The following is a 10061-nucleotide window of genomic DNA, read 5'->3' as shown; positions in this document are numbered from 1 at the left end:
AGGGGATATTTGGAAAACGACTCTACTGGAACCATGATTTCTAAGGCGATAAACGGAGGCAAGATCAGAGGTATCAAACTGCAAATTGTGGGTCGTGATGAGCTAATTCAGCATGACCATTTTCCTCCACAACATAGGCATTATCTGAGCATAACTCAGACCGGTGACCTCGAAAAATCTAGAAATAAAGGGAGAAAAAGGATACGTAAGACCAATCGAAAATAGATAAGCTAATAAACAGATCCAAATAATGGAGACATGATCGGAACGCAGACGAGGGTTAAACGACCAAAAAACCCTAAAAAAGAATGGGAGGAAAAAGAGAAGGATGCATGGATTATCGGCGATGTGTGAACATAAATAACGAAGAACGAAGTTAATATATGCAATGAATCCTCTATACTTCCAAGATGTAGCGGTAATTTCGCTTTGGACGTTGACCACGCCTAATCAGGACTGATCATGCTGACCTCATCAGGAAAAAAATATAACCATTTTAGCGTGGGCGACCTCTGTTATATCTTGAGGACAATTGTTGTGGGTCAAAATCTCCCTTAAGGATCCTGAGTCTCATTATCTTGCCAGCAGGGATCCAAAGCAGGTTCGGTATCCTGAACCGATTATTTTGTTCACTAACGGCTATATTTTGCAGGTAAATATTGGTGGCTTAATTGTCATTAAAAGCTCATTAAACTCTTGGTTAAACATCTGGAACAAGTCTTGTAACTGCCAAGAGTAATCATTGCATTGAAGGCACATTAAATGGTTGGGATCCTCGTTGTAGGTTACGATTATGAAGCAAATCTCAGCTGAAACAACATGTTAATGACTCCCTACGGCTAGTAGCTTATTCCTGGACAATAAGAGCGTGGAAACAAAGTTGATCAAGCCCAACGGCTCTTTCAAAGGCTTAGTTAATGGCATTTATTGCCAAGATAGTTATTTTACTATATAATGAGGCTATGATGAACAACATAGGACACTTACAACAACTTGCACTACACTAACACTCTTCTGTACTCTAGATTTGTTCATCAGCAGTTCTCGAGTTGTAACACCTTTAGTTATTAATAATGTGAGGCAGGCAGATAGTTTTCCCCTCCCAAGGTTTTTTGCCGGAGATCCTACTAAGGATCAAGAGTTCACTATATCCTGAGTCGTTTACTGCTTTACACACACACACTTGCAATATTGTGAAGAACAAACTACCTCACTTACAAAGTTTGATCACTAAATTGCTTAGGTAATTTTTGACCAAAACAGTTTCTTTCTTATTCGTTGTATACTTTATAAAAATAATTATAAAATATAATTGTATAACATAGAATTTCAAATCTCCCGGTTTGTTTATATATATATATATATATATATATATATATACACACATATATATATATATATATATATACATATATATATATATTCGAGTCATTTAAAAGTATCACTAAGGTTTATTATTATCGGACAAGTTTCGTAGGTTCAAATAATTTAAATAAAAATAAATTACTGTGACATTTGAGCCAAAACAAGGTACACCTCAGTATGTATTTATCGATTAAGCAAATAAACGCTTTTTGCGTAACAAACGAACGATTAACCGAACGGGTCGGGTTATGACCTAGATATCCCGAGGGACCATCTATAAGTGATATACGTTTAATATAAGCTAAAATATTATTAATATGTCCTTAGTTCGATAGCAAACAAGTTAAACAAAAACATGCCCGTTTAACTACCCGCTATAGATTTAAACGCGAAAGATAGTTACAAACCAAGCATTGCATCATCCGTTAAGCCGAAAAAGACTTACCAAACACTTATTGAAATGTTTTAAGCGATCCGTGAAAATATTTTCTAATTTTACAAACGTATAATATGTTTTTCTAAATTTACAATAAACTAGCCGAAAAACACTCGTTTTCGCACTGTTTGTCGTACCCGATAAACTTTTTGCACCAAAAACCGAACCCGAAATAAATTTGGACTCCGGATTTCACATTCGGGCACGCAAAACGAGAAAAGTGGGCCAAAAATGGGCCCATGTGGGCCTTCCTAGTTCCGGCCACAAGTAAGGGGGGGTTGATATTTTGTTAAAAAGATCTTGTAAACTTATCCTTAGACCATGTATCTTCCCAATCAAGCTATTCCCTGCTGGTTCCCTTCTATTCCAGCCAAAAACCAAGGTGAGGGTTCAAAATTTTGATGATTTACACTTGATTAAACATGGATTATGCATAAGGATGATAGTTTGATTTGTAAAACTCATGATTAACCATGAAAAACTCTTTAAAATCATCCAAAAATATACTTTGATGCTAAAGCTAGTTGGAAATCTGAATCATGATCTTTTTTGGTCATAAACACGGATTAGAGGGTTTAAATGACGTTTTTATGGTTCAAAAGTTTGATTTTGTACCCTAACCAAAACCCTAAGTTAAGGGGCTGTTTGGTTGATGAAACTTGATTGGTTTGTGATATAGGACTTGTATCTAGCCTACATAGGAGCACAAGATCTTGAAAAGTTTATTAGAAAGGCGGAAACGAACCAAAACCGCTAAGGTAATGCCGAAACACTCGCTTATGGGCTGTTTAGGTTAAGGTTTTGATGTACATATTGTTAGGTCTTGAAATTTTGCAGGGACATCAGGGATCAAATCATTGAGTCCATGTTAAATTTTGGTAATTTTTTGATCATCCGAGAATATTTGACGAATTTATTACCAAATTGGGACGTTTACTTGGGAAAAATAGTTAAAATGCTTGAAAAATTATGAAATTTTGTGGGAAACTCAGATTTGGTATATTTTCATCACATATAAAATTTGGTTTCATTTGGAAAAGTTTAAGGGTGTTCTGTGCATATGCGTTCGTATGAATTTTTTTAGTCGAATTTGAGCCGAAAAGAATATTAAACAAGCTTATTGCATTCTGGAATTGATACAGGTTGTTTTGGGATATAATTTGAGTATTCAGGAATTTTTGTGGAATTTTTGGAAATCGTTTGGGGTAAACGAACGATTTTTAGGCGAAATATAGCTGATAAAATGAATTTTTATAAATTAATAAATCAGTAAATAATTCCAGAAATATTTTTATAAAAATCTACATATTTTATTTGATAAGTGGCTAAATTTTCATAATTTAATGATTAACGGTTAATTAAGTATGCTAATTTGAAGATTAAACAAATTCAGTTTATAATAAAAACCGGCAAGTTTGCGATTAACGAACCTAAGGAAATATTAAAACACCAAGAGTGATCAAAAATCATATTTTTGGATTAATTAAGTAAAAACAAACCTTCTTATGAGAAACCTGGACAATCTGGATAGATTGTGCACGTTTCTTCTCAAATCAAACTGAATAAACAGAAACGGGCCCGTAGCTAGTCCGGGACCCCAATATATGATCTTTCTTTATAACTTAATCATTTTATTAACCAACACATTTACCCAAGCTTATTTCCCCATAACTGTTTTCAGAACGAGTAAACGAACAACTTGGCCCAGCTGGGAAAACGGAAAACTAGGCCAAGTTCAGTTTTAAATATTAGTCATTGAACAACATCACAACCTAAGCCTATTGCCACTTTCTGGGTGTCCCAGCTATCCCCAGATTAGTTATACAGCCCAGTTTAGTGTTGAGATTATAATAATATTAAAATATTAATATTATTATAATATTGATTATAGGAGCTAGTGATAGCGAATCGAACAAACCGCGAGTGGACACAGCGCTGATTATCTACTAAACTGTGAGTTTCATGACCCCACTTTTAAATTGTTTTTACGAACTTTTGGAGTGAAAAACATGTTGATACGTATCTATATACTTGAAATTGTATGATGATGGGAATTATCTAAGTGCTAACACACGAAAGTCCCCATAAACACAGTGATTAACTTCGAGCCGGTGGCTTGTGAATAGTACTATTGGTTTGACAAACCCAAATGGAATCGGCCTGGTTGCCGTGTCACATAGCGCCGTTTGCACATGACCATATTTATACAAACAGGCTATGTAGTGTTAGACATAGCTACCGAGGCATGTTGTGGGCGGAAGGGGAGCCACAGTGGTTGATTGGGCGTGGGAAATGGATGCACGCAGCACAGACAGTCAAGGCTTCACTGTAGCTTAGCATAATTATATCATAAACATACAAACAAATATACTTGTGAACGTACATACATACATACATACATGCGTATTTACAAACTATGATTGTTGTACGCACAACTGATTTCTTGAAACTCGTGAAACTCACCAACTATTTGTAGTTGACCCGTTTTAACATGTTTTTCAGGTATACCAGACTTTGACTAGAAAGTCAATGTGCTACGTGTTTGACTTGCGATCAATGCGGGGTGAATTGATGCAAGTGTGCTAGTAAGAAGTAAAGCTGCTTAAGGGGCTGGATTTAGTTTGTATCACCTAGTTGTACACAAAGTTAGATCGATGTAAAATATTGTAAACTAGTTTGTATTGTTCTTTATAAACAATGTGGTTGATACTAGAGGTGTCTGTTACATCTCTGTTTTACGCTTCCGCAAATCGCTTAACGGGGTGTGACAATTACTTAGATGCAATGTATCGTCATATGTGAGGATTATGATAGACTCGTTATGATTAAACTTATTAAAATGTAATCTAGTGGGAATTAACATTGCGAAATTTGGTTTAATATATGTACAAAAGATGACCTTTTCAGCAGGGTATCACGATGGACCTTGGGCTTGGTTCATCGCTTAGCGCGACACCGCCCTTATCTTGCGTTCTGTGAGGCTCCCATCGCGTAGCGCGACAGATACAAAAATTTAGATTTTCACTTTTGGTCCCTCCTTACAAAAATACTAAGACGGCTGTGCGTTGGATGCTTTGCACCTTTACTATGACCACCAAGTGAGTCAGTTGTGGATAGCCGGTATACGTGTATATCTTACAAAAAATTTCATGAACCGCGCTACCAATTCTCAACCACGCTTAAAAGAATAAATAAGCAAGTTGTAGTAAAAGGAAAAAAGAAAAAAGTATATTGTAGACGCTGTCGCAGGGAGGCAATGGTTGGTATTTAGTTCATCGCATTGGTCATCCCTGATTTCATTTGCAGGGGAAATCGGAGCCTAATCTAATCTTCCGATTGAACCCATCATGGCGTTTTCCGATAACAAGTCTCTGATCCCTAATTTCTTATATTCAGCCACTACTACTGTCTTTGTGGTTGCTGCTCCTAGGTAAGATCCAGATGTACTCGGCTGGTGGAATCCTCAGCTGTGGTCTCACTCATATGGCCGTTACTCCCCTTGATCTCGTTAAATGTAACATGCAGGTATACTCCACAATTACCTTTATTCATTTTACTGTATTACTCAGATTCAATGCTTTAGTTTTAGATACTAGCTACTGTTTTTTGTTGAAATTCCAGTCACACATCAGTATATTATGTGTTGATGTGTTTGTTACCTATACAGATTCAACGCCTTTTAATTTCGACTTGCATATCTTTGTTTATATTTGTGTTACTCACTTATCAGTGTTACCCCATGCTGGAATGAATTTCTCTATTTGTTGATGTTGTCTTAGATCTAGGTTCTTAGCTTGACTTGCTAAAATAACTTCATTTATTTTTTCTTGTCTTAATGGGCACTAAAAGAAATACATACAACTTCAATCAAATGATTTTAACTATTACTTGATCATCTTCCTTTATGCATTCTAAGATGTTAATCTGACAGATTTCTTAGCTAAATGAGGCCAAGGCTTTAGTCCTCCAATTTTATAGGGCCTCCATCTTATATAGGAGTTATGTATTACGAGATTTTGAAAGTGGATTTTGTTTTAGAATTAGTAACTCATTTGATGGGTCACAAGTTAAGGAGGATTTCCTCATATCCATTATCACTGCAAATCATCCATATTCTATAATTCTTGTATACTCTAGTGCTATACATATAGAGAAAAGAAAGAAAAAAGCCTCAACATTTAGTTAGTTTTAGGCCTCCGAGGACGTTGAGCCGGCCCGTTCTTGGTGGCACATGTAAATCTTTTAGTCACTTTCCTTTCAAATATACGCGAGTTAGTTAGTCAATACATTATGTAACTACCAAAGGGACACAACTGGTGACCATTACTTCAATCGTCAAAACATACTGACTCATTATAGAAACCAAAATAACGAAAATAGACAAAAAATAGAGATATTACGGTCAGGTTTCTTTATACCTGCAGTAAACTAAATCCTACCTTTAAAGCTTCAATCGAGCTGAGCGTGAGGCCGCACTCGAGCATAAAAATAAGCTTGCTTAGTATACGAGCCAGGGCTTGAGCTTTCCTATCAAGCTCAACCTAGCTCACGGGCCTAAATGACTCTATTGCGTAATATCTTAATATATATGTGTATAATATGTATTTTTTTTATCTTGGTTTCTATAATGAGTCGCTATGTTTTGGTCACTAAAACACTGGTCACTAGTTGCATGTTACTTTGGTGGTGCACAACATATTTGTGCTGACTGATTCATATATATATATTTGAAAGTTGGTGTCAAAGAAACTTGATTGGCTAATGAACAGAAGTATTTGATAAAAGATATTGAAGTTTGTTCATGTGTCTTTCATTCACAATCATTAGTGCCCTGTATGACGTTGAAAGTTAAATAAATCTATTCAACACAGCATCACAAAGCAAAGAGCACATCTCCAACAAGAGACACATATAAAACAGTGTTACCACTCGGTACAATCCATACTACTAAACCAAATAGAAACAATTCCAACAGAACAAATCTGCATGAACAAATAAGAAAATCATACAATTAGATTATTTTAGTTAACTTTTTTACCTTTTTTGACTAATTAGATTGACCCTGTTAAGTACAAGAGTATATCGTCTGGTTTCGGGGTATTGCTGAAAGAGCAGGGTGTCAGGGGCTTCTTTAGGGGTTGGGTTCCTTCCCTGCTTGGTTACAGTGCTCAGGGTGCCTGCAAATTCGGGTTCTACGAGTTCTTCAAGAAATACTACTCTGACATTGCTGGCCCCGAGTATGCTACCAAGTACAAGACTTTAATCTACCTCGCCGGTTCTGCATCTGCTGAGCTGATTGCTGATGTGGCTTTATGTCCCATGGAGGCGGTTAAGGTTCGTGTCCAAACACAACCTGGTTTTGCCCGAGGTCTTGGTGATGGACTTCCTAAGTTTGTTCGATCAGAAGGCGCACTCGGGTACGTGCATTTTAGTTTGTTTTTTTTAGTTAAGTGTTTGTTCACATAATTGAATTATTTTCACTTTTGCAGGTTATACAAGGGATTGGTGCCACTGTGGGGACGCCAAATACCATGTAAGTAGGGTTGTAAACAAACCTAACCGAACGAGACCTTGTTCATGTTTGTTCGTTAAGCATTTATCGGACAAACGAACGGTTCATGAACAAAAACCGAACGAAATTTTGTGTCTGTGTTCCTTCTTTAAGGAAATGATTTTTTTTCGTGTTTGTGTCCATTTGCTAATTTCATAAAAACAAAAACAAACACAAACCAAGATATATAAATTTGATAAATATATATTATGACACTCTTAAACTCAAGTATTAAACATAATCATCCAAAATAAATATAAATTTAAGTACCAGGGTTTCTACTATAAAGACAATAAACTAACAAAAATATTAAAAGTTTAAACGTTGAGATACTAAACAAAAAATTAGAAAGCCTTTAAAGATCGTAATCATCGAATATAAACCAACGAACGTGAACAAAAGTAAACGAGCAAACATAAACGAAAATGAACTATTATCTTACCAAAAGTTCACAAAGACACAAACACATTTGCACGACCTTTGTTCGTGTCCTTTCTTTAATTAAGCGAATGAAATACATTGTTCATGATTGTTCATTTATTAAACAACTGATTAATTTGCAGATACAATGATGAAGTTTGCTTCGTTTGAGACAATTGTGGAGATGTTTTACAAATACGCGATCCCAACGCCCAAAAACGAGTGCAGCAAATCGTTTCAACTCGGTGTTAGTTTTGCTGGTGGATACGTGGCGGGTGTTCTTTGTGCTATTGTATCTCATCCCGCTGATAATCTTGTCTCATTTCTTAACAATGCCAAAGGAGCCAGTGTTGGAGATGTGAGTGCTTCTTGTTAGTCTTATATTACAAACTTTATTATTAATTCGCATTCATCGAAATAAGCAAAAAATATTATTTTTATTTAGGCTGTGAAGAAACTTGGAGTTTGGGGTCTGTTCACCCGAGGGCTTCCGTTGCGTATTGTGATAATCGGGACCCTCACGGGTGCTCAATGGGGAATTTATGACGCTTTCAAAGTGTTTGTTGGACTGTAAGTTGTAACAAAAGCTGCTGTCATTTTATTCTCATTGCACTCTGATGCCACAGTTATAACTAACTAACTGTTGTTTGCAGGCCAACTACTGGTGGTGCTGTACCACCTGCCGCCATCGAGGCCGCAAAATCCTAGAACACATTGCGGTTGTGTGGACTGAATCATTGCTTTGCTCATTATTATTTTTGGACGTCTTAAATAGGTAAAGGAGGTTTGTTCTATTGTATATTTATGTTGAAAGTTTTGGCGTACGATTGATTTTGGTACGAAATGTGTATCATGAAAATAGGACTACAATAATGGGCCTATGAGATGTGATTATAGGGACCTTCTAAAACACCTGTTTGTTAATGCAAATTGATGCCGGTTTTTCTCTTTATTTTTTATCATTTTGTTATTTGATACGTTCTTTCAATTGCTTAACATGTTTACACGATTGAATGGACAACATAGCCTTGTGAAACTAGCCTAATAGCATATGAATAAAATAGATGCAGAATACAATGAGAATTATATTATTGATTGATGTAGAATACAATGAGATATTTATAGGATTGGAAAGATTAAGGAAGAAGCTAATCTATTTTAGGAGTTGATAACCACAATAATAATAATAATATATTTTTAACACCCCCTTAGTTATCAGCTTCATATGCTTTGATGTGTTGCTTAATTAAAAAGCAAGTATCGATCTTCTGTCTAGTTTGGCCCAAAACTTCTGTACTCAATGATTCACTTCGTGATACCTTGACGTGCACATCCTTAAGTTTACCAAGGTTGTATGATGTTCATTTATGACTTTAGGCGCCTCCTCTTGTAAGCGAATACCAAAATTACTGCATTGTGTTACATTCATTGTATCTGCAAGACTAGCCAAACTTATTTTGATAGGTTAGTAGAATAAAATCTCACAATTTTTCATACATGAAATACATGTTTAAACCAATTCTGATGTCTTCAGGCTGAACGCATGCCGATAATTATAAATGAAAAAAATAAAAATTATTTATAGTTAAAAGGACATTAATGGGCATATGCATTGTTGGACAATGTTTAGCGAACACCAAAAAAGGTGTGCTTTGATAGATTGATAAGCATATAATTACATATATACTCAAGGTGCAGGTCGAGCAATAATTACACTATGTCGAGGTCTTTTAAAATTTCTCCCTGTAAAAGTTGGACAGTTTCTCTTGATGATATGTACATCATCACTAGAAAGTGTGATTATAGACCTTTAAAGTTCAAATGTTGATAAAAATGTGACTATTTTTTTCAAACTTATACAAAATATCTCATGATTTATACCACACTCGACCTGACTATTTGGCTTGTGTAATAAACATACCTTTATAGATAAGTTCTTAAGAACGATTCTGATATCAACACTTCATCCTAATTTTACCAGATGAGAACGAAAGATACCCTTTCCAAACCCATTCGGTGATGGTGTATCTCCAGCACATTATAGTATCCAAACCCACAACGATAGCACAGCATGAAAAATAAAGTACCCCAATTAGAGAATACTTATACAGGGAAAGTATCAAGAGAGAGCTCACTGTTAGAGAGAAAACTAGAGAACTAATAAAGATATATTTTTAATTTAATTAAAAAAAATATTTTAAAATTTTTTTTTTCTTTCATCATTCTTATATATTGTTATTCTTTACTAGAAAAAAAATAATAAAAATAAAAACTCGTTGTAGTGCACAT

General features: G+C 35.4%; 1 pseudogene across 1 annotated transcript; it reads left to right on the top strand.

The window, feature by feature from the left end:
* Positions 1-5148: 5148 nt before the first annotated feature.
* Positions 5149-8667, top strand: LOC143548416 (mitochondrial phosphate carrier protein 3, mitochondrial-like; annotated as a pseudogene). Its single transcript, XR_013137948.1, has 6 exons — positions 5149-5326; positions 6857-7218; positions 7291-7334; positions 7916-8130; positions 8218-8342; positions 8426-8667. The product of XR_013137948.1 is annotated as a mitochondrial phosphate carrier protein 3, mitochondrial-like (transcript).
* Positions 8668-10061: the final 1394 nt, after the last annotated feature.

The sequence above is a fragment of the Bidens hawaiensis genome, unplaced genomic scaffold (assembly GCF_021521415.1).
Source record: "Bidens hawaiensis isolate Kalapana, Puna unplaced genomic scaffold, B.hawaiensis_p1.1 tig00000935_1, whole genome shotgun sequence".
In the NCBI taxonomy this organism is placed as follows: domain Eukaryota; kingdom Viridiplantae; phylum Streptophyta; class Magnoliopsida; order Asterales; family Asteraceae; genus Bidens; species Bidens hawaiensis.
The sequence above is the reverse complement of the archived record's forward strand: the minus strand, read 5'-3'. Positions and strand labels throughout refer to the sequence as shown.